This window comes from Panulirus ornatus, chromosome 10 (assembly GCF_036320965.1).
Source record: "Panulirus ornatus isolate Po-2019 chromosome 10, ASM3632096v1, whole genome shotgun sequence".
Classification (NCBI taxonomy): domain Eukaryota; kingdom Metazoa; phylum Arthropoda; class Malacostraca; order Decapoda; family Palinuridae; genus Panulirus; species Panulirus ornatus.
In genome coordinates, this window is record NC_092233.1 from 13,301,431 (window position 1) to 13,314,009 (window position 12,579).

The window sequence follows — 12,579 nt, forward strand, 5'->3', positions numbered from 1 at the left end:
GTGTACGACAATATCCTAGAAAACGTACGATGTCTTTCTCAGGCGCTAGTTGTAACGTTAACGTCTTGCGTGTTCGTATCTACTAACCTCTACCTGACGAGGGAGGAAAGAACATCTTTCTCCATCCAGTGGATCTTGTATACTTAATCTGACACTTCCCCAGGCGCGGGTATTTCAGATAAAACAAACCACTTCTTTTAATAGTTCTCGACTCAAGCGGCTACGAGAATGTGTCTGAGAAACACAGAAAGAATAAGGGAAGACTATATATGTGGCATTTATGGATAGGGAGAAGGCATATGATAGGATATGATAGAGATGACTTGTGGAAGGTCTATAGAATATATGGTGTGGAGGGAAAGCTGATGGAAATAGTGATAAGTATTTTATCACGGCAGCAAGGCGTGTGTACGAGTAAAGAAGAGAGGAGACTGACTAGTTCCATGTGAAGGCTGGTCTGCGGTTAGATACGAAGTATTACGACAGCACACCCAACGCAGTGTATAAACCACAATTCGCTTTTCCACCGTCACTAAGCAGTGTTCACTGGAGAGCATCACAACGGCTTCCAGACTCACGACTCACTTTGTTCTGTCGTCTGGTCAACAACAAGGCAGGCTCAACCCCCGATTCCTTCCTCCACTCTGTCTGCTGGAATCAAGGGAAACGAGTAGTAGTTGATAGTTTACCACTTCCTTACTTGCAGGTAATTCTGCTCGCTTAGATGATTTTCCTAAATCATTTAGAGCAAAAATGATGTCTATACGTCAGTTTCCCAAAGGATATCAAATCTGTGCATCACAACATCAACAAAGGCATCCTCCCCATTTTCTTTTTTCTTTCTAGGGAAAAAAAAAAAACACTTCACCGAGCTCACTGTTCGTATTTCTAATATTTTCCATTCTCTTTTCAGTATTTCTTTCCAGGAATTTCGTTCCATTACAATGCAGCCTAAAGAGAGAGAGAGGGAGAAAAAAAATATGCCCAACTCATTACACAAGGAGAGCCATCCAGAGGAAGAGACGAAAAAATATGATTTGGCCTGTCAAAATGCAGGCAGTAATTCTGGTGGGTGGAGCAAGTCCATTAAGTGTTATTGTTCATCAGAGGGGAGGAAAAAAGAAAACGCCGGGTCCGCAGTGCACTGGAAAGGACACATTAAATGGAAAACGGAGCTTCAACAGGCACTTCACTTTATTAGTGGCGCTAACGCAATTATTCCACGGGCGAACTGTTGTCGTGATAATGTAAATTCCAGTCGATCTCCGCTCTCCTCAGCCGTCACGGAGTGCAATTACGTTTGTGAAAATCACTCCAAGTAGAGAGGTGAGAACTGAGGAAAGAAGTCTCAGTGGGGTTTGTCTCTCTCTCTCTCTCTCTCTCTCTCTCTCTCTCTATATATATATATATATATATATATATATATATATATATATATATATATATATATATATATATATATATATATATATATCTGACGTTAGATTTCATCTTTGGACAAGTTATGGTCTCGGCGAACGAGTGGATAACGTCCTTCGAGCAACCCTAACTGACGACTCTCGATAATTCGTTTTCCTTCTTTCTTTATCTTTCTCGTTCACTGATTTTGTTCCTGTGATGGCTTTCCACTCGAGCCAATTCCCGTACTGTCCCGTAGCGAGATGATGAAGACGCACCTTACAGTTGACCTTCTTCCCAGAAGCTTCCCCAGTGTGGGGAAAAGGAGGTTAGAGGACATGAAGTTCACGTATGTCGGGAGTTCCTCCGCATCTTGGTTACCACTTCCAATCCACCTCGTACCTACGAGCGAAAGGGCTACTCGTGATAGACATGTTCACTGACGACGAGTGATCAATGTGTGTGTGTGTGTGTGTTGTGTGTGTGTGTGTGTGTGTGTGTGTGTGTGTGTGTGTGTGTGTGTGTGTGTGTGTGTGTGTGTGTGTGTTGTGTGTGTGTGTGGGGGGGGAGGCAGAGGCGATCTGCTGTGAGTCTTGGAGTCTCTTAAACAGAAGAACTGAGCCAATCGTTGTCAATTTTTAAAACTGAGAAAATGGACGACGTCTGTCCAATACGTAAACTCATTTGATGAAGGCCTTATCAGCAGCTGCAGGAGAACATTACACCAGTAGCGACCGTATCTTCAAACACAGGCGAAGAAGTACGCCAGGCTGACACTTTACCGGTGGTTGCGCTTCCCACAGGTGTCTGTCAACAGACACCTTACTGACCATCATAACCAGTCCTAACACGCAATGGACACACCCGAAATGTTAGATGGTGTTGGCAAGTCTTGACACACACACACACACACATGCATACATATTAGGGAGCCTACGGAGATGGTCCAGTCAGAGAAAGGCAATAAAGACGGTACCAAAATGAAGAGGACTGAGTTGCAAGGAAGGGCCAGAGGCTTTGGAATTGTGATCTCATAACAAGTTTTAAGTCTATAAGAAAAACATTCGATGACGCAGACAGACGTACCAGCCAGAGAACATAACGTGAAATTAAACAAGGTTAAAAAAAAATTCAAAGACGTACTTTTATTGTACTAAGAGTTGTGGATGAATCGAATAGATTACTGAGGACATTGGTTAATGAACAGAGTATACATAAAATCTAAGAAGATGCATGACAGTGGAGTGTCTAAGTGATGGGGGTGCCACGAGTGTAAAACCCCCTCCCTGTTTAGGATGAATCAGTAATTACAAACAGGCAATTACACACAAACAAACACACACACACACACACACACACACACACACACACACACACACGTTTTCAATAATGCCTGAAATTTCAAAAAACGAAATGGACAATCTGTAACCGTGGTTAGCCAAGGGGCGTAATTCATCCCAGTCAAGTGACAAGAAAGGTGCAGAGAAACCCAACCAGATCAATCCACGATCAAGGATTTCCGAAATTACGCTACGTAGTACCTTACCACTAGATGTTTCCATTAGGAGAGCCGTGAGACAAAACTACGTCTCTGAGACGGTAACAGGCCTGTTTAAGGAGGAGCAGAGATGTTACACTCTAAGTTGCATGGTCGGTCCGTGGAAGAGTCTGGTGCTCTTACCGAAAGACGAGCGCGGAGCTGCTGACGAAGGTACGATAGTGTACGAGGAAAGATGCTGGAATGGAAGGGAAACAGTTTTCAGGAAAACGGTGCCATTTTTAGAGTGGATGAGTTAAGGGGGATGGTGTTAGAATGGAAGAGGGTTATGATTATGAAATTAATGCTAGAATGAGAAGGGTTTATGGTGATAGATAATGGTGCTAGAATGAGAAGATTATTTACGGTGATAGATAATGGTGCTAGAATGAGAAGACAATTTATGGTGATAGATAATGGTGCTAGAATGAGAAGACAATTTATGGTGATAGATAATGGTGCTAGAATGAGAAGATTATTTACGGTGATAGATAATGGTGCTAGAATGAGAAGACAATTTATGGTGATAGATAATGGTGCTAGAATGAGAAGACAATTTATGGTGATAGATAATGGTGCTAGAATGAGAAGACAATTTATGGTGATAGATAATGGTGCTAGAATGAGAAGACAATTTATGGTGATAGATAATGGTGCTAGAATGAGAAGATTATTTACGGTGATAGATAATGGTGCTAGAATGAGAAGACAATTTATGGTGATAGATAATGGTGCTAGAATGAGAAGACAATTTATGGTGATAGATAATGGTGCTAGAATGAGAAGACGATTTATGGTGATAGATAATGGTGCTAGAATGAGAAGACTATTTATGGTGATAGATAATGGTGCTAGAATGAGAAGACGATTTATGGTGATAGATAATGGTGCTAGAATGAGAAGACTATTTATGGTGATAGATAATGGTGCTAGAATGAGAAGACGATTTATGGTGATAGATAATGGTGCTAGAATGAGAAGACGATTTATGGTGATAGATAATGGTGCTAGAATGAGAACACGACTTATGGTGATAGATAATGGTGCTAGAATGAGAAGACGATTTATGGTGATAGATAATGGTGCTAGAATGAGAAGACGATTTATGGTGATAGATAATGGTGCTAGAATGAGAAGACGATTTATGGTGATAGATAATGGTGCTAGAATGAGAACACGACTTATGGTGATAGATAATGGTGCTAGAATGAGAAGACGACTTATGGTGATAGATAATGGTGCTAGAATGAGAAGACTATTTATGGTGATAGATAATGGTGCTAGAATGAGAAGGGTTCATGGTGATAGACAATAGTGCAAGAATGAGAAGACAATTTATGGTGATAGATAATGGTGCCAGAATGAGAAGACAATTTATGGTGATAGATAATGGTGCCAGAATGAGAAGACGATTTATGGTGACAGATAATGGTGCTAGAATGAGAAGACAATTTATGGTGATAGATAATGGTGCTAGAATGAGAAGACAATTTATGGTGATAGATAATGGTGCCAGAATGAGAAGACGATTTATGGTGATAGATAATGGAGCTAGAATGAGAAGACGAGTTATGGTGATAGACAATAGTGCCAGAATGAGAAGACAATTTACGGTGATAGATAATGGTGCTAGAATGAGAAGGGTTCATGGTGATAGACAACAGTGCCAGAATGAGAAGACAATTTATGGTGATAGATAATGATGCTACAATGAGACGACGATTTATGGTGATAGATAATGGTGCTAGAATGAGAAGGGTTCATGATTACGGACCAAAAGTTCCGGTATAGGGAGGGATGCGTTACGGAAAATGTAACCAGCATTAGGAGGAGGATGAAGAGGAGGAGTTCCGTACTAGAGTGGTACCCAAATGAAGATGGTTAAGCTAAGAATGAGGAAAGAAGCCTGTGGATTTCTTTCACGAGAAGGGAGGCGATTAACAAGAATGTGACATACATTCTATGTTCTCAGGGAATACGCTTATGATGATAATGGTAATGTATTTGGAATAAACAGATCTGTCGTAAAAAAAAAAGGGAAAAAAAATAGACTAAAAGAGGAAACTAGGGGAAAAAAATGGAGACTAAAACGGAAAATGATATTTCCTAAAGCGAGGCAAAAATGAACCTATGCCGCTGGGGACTGCCAGATCCTGTTCAAGTTATATAAAGGACGTTTAGAAAGAACGACTTAAGGGTGTAAAACTCCCTAGTCTTAATGCAAGTTAAAAAACAGGTGTTGGATAAACACACACACACACACACACACACACACACACACACACACATATCTCTCTCCTCAAATTATTATTATTATTATTATTATTATTATTATTATTATCACTATTATTATCATCATAAGAATAATGAAATTATTATTATTATTATTATTATTATTATTATTATTATTATTATTATTATTATTATTATCATTATTATCATTATTATAAAAATATTGAAATTATTATAATTATCATTATTATTATCATTATTATTATTACTATTATTATCATTATCATTATTATTAGTAGTAGTATAATATTATTATCATTATCATCATCATTATTGTTGTTATTATCATTTATATCATTAGTATTCCCTGTGCTCTCCTGGTTTTCCAACATCATCACAGAAAATGCAACCGTGATTCCCACTCTGACAGAATTTCTTTTTAAAACGGACTTTGCACGGCTATATGGCCAGTACCTCTCTCCGTAACTTATTCAACAGCCAGAACGGACCAACGCCAGGCTGTGGCATGAAAAAAGGAGAGCTGAATAACCCAGCAGATTCCCTCCCTACCCTACGTCCTCACCTCAACCCCCTTTTAATGATGCAGCAGTTCAATGCATTACTGATTTACTCGGTCACCACACGTCATATATGGACTCCCGTGGTGTAGCGGTTAGCGTTCCTGACCCGTGATGCATTCACTGGCCGCCCAGGGTCGAGTGTATAGGTTCGAGTGTATCTGGTTGCGGCAGACGGTCCACAGTCTACCAAGCTGTTCATCCATCCCTAAGGGACTGGTCGATAAAATGGGTACCTGGCTCAGACTAGGGTATGAATATATATATATATATATATATATATATATATATATATATATATATATATATATATATATATATATATATATATATATATATCATCAACGCTTCACTTTTAGCCTACTCTCGAGCCCTAAGTCACCAGATGTGTATGTAACCCTAAGGGAAACACTACTACTATTATCATTATTACTACTACTACTACTACTATTATTACCTACTATTACTTCCCAATGACAACTGTGAGATTCTCCTAACAGTACCCCCTTCCCCCCCATCCCTGAGTGAGCCAGACCCCCATTTTCTGTTTCATCATCGGCTCTTCTCACCAGCAGTCAAGGTCCCCACATGACTGGTAAACTTCATTTGTCTTCCCAGAACCAAGACAACAAGAGGAGACAATGCCTCGGTGAGTTATGACCCGCTGCCTGATCAACTCGATCCTCAGACGACACTGTAGACACAGCAAGTGACACAGACCCTCAGCAGCTTGATGATATGAAGACCTTCTTTGCCAAACACTTAACTCGTCCCCCTTTTCCCCTGACTCCATCTCTCAGAACCTCGGGAAACGCATCGTTGACCCAAGCTCCACACCTTATGAACCCCAGTATAAACGTCAACAACAATGCCTCAGCCCATGGCAAGAAAAAAAATAAATGAAATAAGACGGCAAAATATACAGAGTCTTTAAAACTCAGAAGTAAAATGACATCTTGGGTATGAGGTACATTTCTGACTCCCGCTTGCGCCAAAAAGACCAAGAGTGGTTTGAGAAAAAGTTCAGAAAAGCGACAACAGTTTTGTATCGAACCTCATTCATTCACATCCTACTTACCAGGATCCTCATGTTTGGCTCACTTAACGTGTAAACATTCTCAGCCAGCAGCATTATGCTATCCGCTTCAGATGAAACCATTTTCAACTTTCCTGACCCTTCTTACCTGAGACGTCCCACAGGCCTATATAGACATGGGACGCGTGCTCTACTTCATCTCAAAGATACGCTGATTGATTTCACCAGCTCCATGAAACTAGGTCGACAACTCAACCAGTGGTGGCATCACCAGCATGGACAACATCCCCCTCACCCACCCACCCTCGACTACATCTCCGCTGATGAGTCTCTCCCCCAACCATGACCCTATCCCATGCTAATCTCACGAGGCCGCAGACCTCAGCCAACCTATAGTTGTTCGCTCCGTCAAGCTTCTTGATGTCACTTCTGGTCGACAGGCTAAGCTGGAAGGAACACCTCAACACCGTCATCAGAGCTTCGACTTCCTGTCTTTACATTCATCGTCCACTCAAGCCACTCAAGACTTCCCTTCACCTGAACTCAAGAACTCCTAATACAACTTTCGTTCTCCTTATAGTATCCTCAACTGACTTTCTGCAGCGCAGAGAAGGGCATGCAAATATCCTCCTCGGTCCCTCTCTTAACACTGCCTATCCAGAGGCACTCTCCAACCATCACTCGGGCCTCCTCTTGCAGATGTCAGGAATGAAGCTACTGACTGCATCCCCCCACCCACGAGTACTCGTCTGTTATTACAGTTCGACCTCACGTCTGTGCAGAACCCATATGACCGCGAACATCCCCATCCCAACCAGTGAGGCCACCATCCATCATAAGGGAACTGCATGCAAACATCCACCTTTGTATCTGTGTAAAAAAAAACTGTGGTGTCGCTTTAAGATCGCCCTTCCTTACAGCCTCTCACTTACTGTTGTCTGTACGTCCTCAATATTTGCCTTCGGCAGCAGTTAGATCAATATTATACGCCCTTGATTATTCTTATCATGATGCGAGATACCTAGTAAGGTGATGGCAATTAAATACCCCTTTTTTCCGCCATTGTATTAGATGCTTACTACGAGAAACGGAAAAGAAATAAGCCTAACAATTATATCCAAAACTTACAGATTGGAATACTCTTCATATCTACTTCAACCTTCATGAAAATGATGACACATCAAATCGTACACACACTATGACACAAATATCAAATCACTGCTCAGCCTTAACAAAAGGTATCGTCAAATCACACCTCAGCATTGATAGAGATGATTATCCAGTCATACCTTAACCTTAACAGAGACGATGATGAAATCATACCTCACAATTGATAGGAATGATGCGATGATACCTCAGCCGTAAGAGAAATGTCATCAAATCATACCTCAACCTTGATAGTGATACCTTTGCCGTAATAGAAATGATGTCATCAAATCATACCTCAGCCTTGATAGTGATACCTTTGCCGTAATAGAAATGATGTCATCAAATCATACCTCAGCCTTGATAGTGATACCTTTGCCGTAATAGAAATGATGTCATCAAATCATACCTCAGCCTTGATAGTGATACCTTTGCCGTAATAGAAATGATGTCATCAAATCATACCTCAGCCTTGATAGAAATGATAATGTAATCACACCTCAGCCTTGATATGAATTATCTAATCCAATCATACCTCAGCCTTAATATGAACGATGTAATCCAATCACACCTCAGCCTATTAACTGATATAAATGATGTGATCCAATCGTACCTCAGCCTTAGTAATAAGGCATAATCAAATCTACCTCAGTCATCACACTATACCTCAACCTTCATATAAAACATACTCACACTATACCTCAGCCTTAATACAAATGATGTAATCTAATCATGCAGCAGGCTTAATAAAAGTACGGAAATGCAATAAATTTTCCTGCCAGCGGCACATTACCACATAATTAAATCTGTGTTGCTGGAAATATTCCTGACAGCCTCAGACCACGCTTCTTTTTTTCTTTTTTTTTTTTTCCGGCGACATTTCTTTCATTTCTGTGACATTAATGAGGATGAATTCATGAGAGGGTGTCGGAGAGGGCGCCACTGTTCCTGCCAGTCACTCTCATGCATCACTTTCCAAAACGTATAATCTTTGATGCCAGTCCAAAAATGTGTTATCTTTTAAACCAGTCCAAAAATGTGTTATCTTTTGATACCAGTCCAGAATGTATTATCTTTGATACCAGCCCAGAATGTATTATCTTTAATACCAGTCCAAAATGTATTATCTTTGATACCAGTCCAGAATGTATTATCTTTGATGCCAGTCCAAAATGTGTTATCTTTGATACCAGTCCACAATGTATTATCTTTGATACCAGTCTAAAATGTATAATATCTTATATCAGACCAAAATGTATAGTATTTTATATCAGACCAAAATGTATAATCTTTGATACCAGTCCACAATGTATTATCTTTGATACCAGTCTAAAATGTATAATATCTTATATCAGACCAAAATGTATAATCTTTGATACCAGTCCAAATTGTATTATCTTCTATACCAGTCCAAAAATGTATTATCTTTGATACCAGTCCAAAATGTATAATCTTTTATTCGTCCAAAATGTATTATCTTCTATACCAATCCAGAATGTTTTACTTGTTATACCAGTTGCTATTCCCTTCACTTATACTTTTATACTTTCCCAAACTCGGAGAACAACTTCTGCAGCTATATAAATATCATATATATTCAATGTATCACACAATGTAACATAATACCTAACGTGTTTTACCCTGGTATATCCGCCTCCTTAGCTCAGTGGCAGAGCACTGGTCTCGTAAACCAGGGGTCGTGAGTTCAAACCTCACAGGAGGCTCAAGTGTTTAACTGTAAAACCTCATGAAAGAACTGTTCCTGTTAAGCTGGCTTGCCTGATCGATTGCCGTGACTGGCTAGCTTCCCTAAAATGAATCGTTTGAATACAATAATGGAGAGTAAAGGTGATCTGAAAGTATAAGACTAACTATTACATTTTAGCAGATTGTCTGATGTGCCTGTCGTGTGTGCTTGTGCCTGTCTGTCTGTCTCTGTGTATTTGTGTGTGTGTGTGTGTGTGTGTGTGTGTGTGTGTGTGTGACAGATTAACATTCAGAGGGGTTCTGTGTGCGAAAGCTTGTCTGAACGCGAGAGTTGGTTTACACTGAAGTGCGTGAGGTTAAGAATCCACTTCATGAACTTCAACAGTGCACGACTGTTCATATATCTGTTCTATGGCAATCTCATCACCGTTACATTATTGCTCTCGCCAGCAGACGATATCACTGTCGCCATCAGCAGACTACATCACTGTTGTCACCGGCAGATTACATCGCTGGTGTCACCAGCAGACGACATCGCTGGTGTCACAAGCAGACTACATCACTGGTGTCACCAACAGGCTACATCACTGGTGTCACCAACAGACTACATCACTGGTGTCACCAGCAGACTACATCACTGGTGTCACCAACAGGCTACATCACTGGTGTCACCAACAGACTACATCACTGGTGTCACCAGCAGACGACATCGCTGGTGTCACCAACAGACTACATCACTGGTGTCACCAGCAGACGACATCACTGGTGTCACCAACAGACTACATCACTGGTGTCACCAACAGACTACATCACTGGTGTCACCAGCAGACGACATCGCTGGTGTCACCAACAGGCTACATCACTGGTGTCACCAACAGACTACATCACTGGTGTCACCAGCAGACTACATCACTGGTGTCACCAACAGACTACATCACTGGTGTCACCAGCAGACGACATCACTGGTGTCACCAGCAGACGACATCGCTGGTGTCACCAACAGGCTACATCACTGGTGTCACCAACAGACTACATCACTGGTGTCACCAGCAGACGACATCGCTGGTGTCACCAACAGGCTACATCACTGGTGTCACCAACAGACTACATCACTGGTGTCACCAACAGACTACATCACTGGTGTCACCAGCAGACGACATCGCTGGTGTCACCAACAGGCTACATCACTGGTGTCACCAACAGACTACATCACTGGTGTCACCAGCAGACGACATCGCTGGTGTCACCAACAGGCTACATCACTGGTGTCACCAACAGACTACATCACTGGTGTCACCAACAGACTACATCACTGGTGTCACCAGCAGACGACATCACTGGTGTCACCAGCAGACGACATCACTGGTGTCACCAGCAGACGACATCACTGGTGTCACCAACAGGCTACATCACTGGTGTCACCAACAGACTACATCACTGTTGTCACCAGCAGGCTACATCACTATTATCACCAGCAGACTACATCACTATTATCACCAGCAGACTACATCACTAGTGTCACCAACAGATTACATCACTGGTGTCACCTACAGACTACATCACTGGTGTCACCAGCAGACGACATCGCTGGTGTCACCAACAGATTACATCACTGTTGTCACCAGCAGGCTACATCACTGTCGCCACCAGCAGACTACATCACTCGTGTCACCAGCAGGCTACATCACTGTCGCCACCAGCAGACTACATCACTGGTGTCACCAGCAGACTATATCATCGTTGTCACCACCAGGCTACATCACTGTTATCACCAGCTGACTACATCACTGTTGTTACCAGCAGACTACATCACTATCATCACCAGCAGACTACATCACTATTATCACCAGCAGACTACATCACTATTATCACCAGCAGACTACATCACTATTATCACCAGCAGACTACATCACTGATTTCATAAGGATACCAAAGGCAAACGAAAGTCTAAGGAAGAAGAATTTCATCGAAAGTCGATACGCAAAGTCCCCTTGCCGGAACAGCTTAAGAACAGGGGTATTCCAAACATTCACTGGATAAAGAGACACATTCACACTGAAGGAGGGGGACGTGTGCCACAATCCATGCAACAATCTCAACAGAGACAGAAGCATCGCCCGAGGAAAGGCAGAGTGTAATATCAACAAGGGGAGAAAAATCAAGGGAAGACCAATTATGGCTGGGGGTGAGATGTGTGGCAGTAGGAGGATATAAAGGACTTAGATAATTCATTCACATTAATGTAATCAGATTGAGCTATTTCGTTCCATTCGGTCCATTCGTTCATCCTTATACTGTATGCTAAAGGAATGAGGTGAGAGTCTTGCATCCTATACTTGGTGACTGTTATCTTGAACGCTTTACTGAATCTAACTCCCATCATGCTTAGGCAAACGAATCATATCAAACACAAGAATAGAAAAGTCTCAGCAGATTTCAAAAAATAGATTCTAATTCTTCTATCTAAGGTCGCTGGCAGTTTAGGCGTAATCAGTTATCAGTAAATTTTACAATCTATGTGCATTTCAATTTTCATATCTGAATTATGTATTTCAGAGGTCTTATGGATATCAATGCTACAAATTCGAGTCCTGGTTGTGACAGTCGGTCCACAGGCAACCCAGCTGTTCATCCATCTTTACGGGTTGGTCGATAAAACCGGGAACCTGGTTAAGGCTAGGGCATGATGTTATGAGAATTAAGATGGCACCGTGTCAAACTAGTGGTTAGAGTTAGTGACTGATCCACTTCAACAGGAAAGAATACATAAAAGACTGAAAAAAGCTACCCACAAGTCTTTTGATCATGGTTTTTAAGGTGTATAGAGGGAGTGTTGCTCGATCTCTTGAAAAAGAAAGGATTCATGAGCCACTTTTCTGTGGGAAATGAGCAGGACTTAGGGGAGGGAGGTGTACAGACCACAGAGACAGGGCGTCGAAAAAGCT

At 41.4% G+C, this 12,579-nt stretch overlaps 1 non-coding gene across 1 annotated transcript; it reads left to right on the forward strand.

Moving 5' to 3' along the window:
- The first annotated feature begins 9,579 nt into the window (after positions 1-9,579).
- Positions 9,580-9,651, forward strand: TRNAT-CGU (transfer RNA threonine (anticodon CGU)). Its single transcript has one exon. It is a non-coding gene; the product is annotated as a tRNA-Thr (tRNA).
- Positions 9,652-12,579: the final 2,928 nt, after the last annotated feature.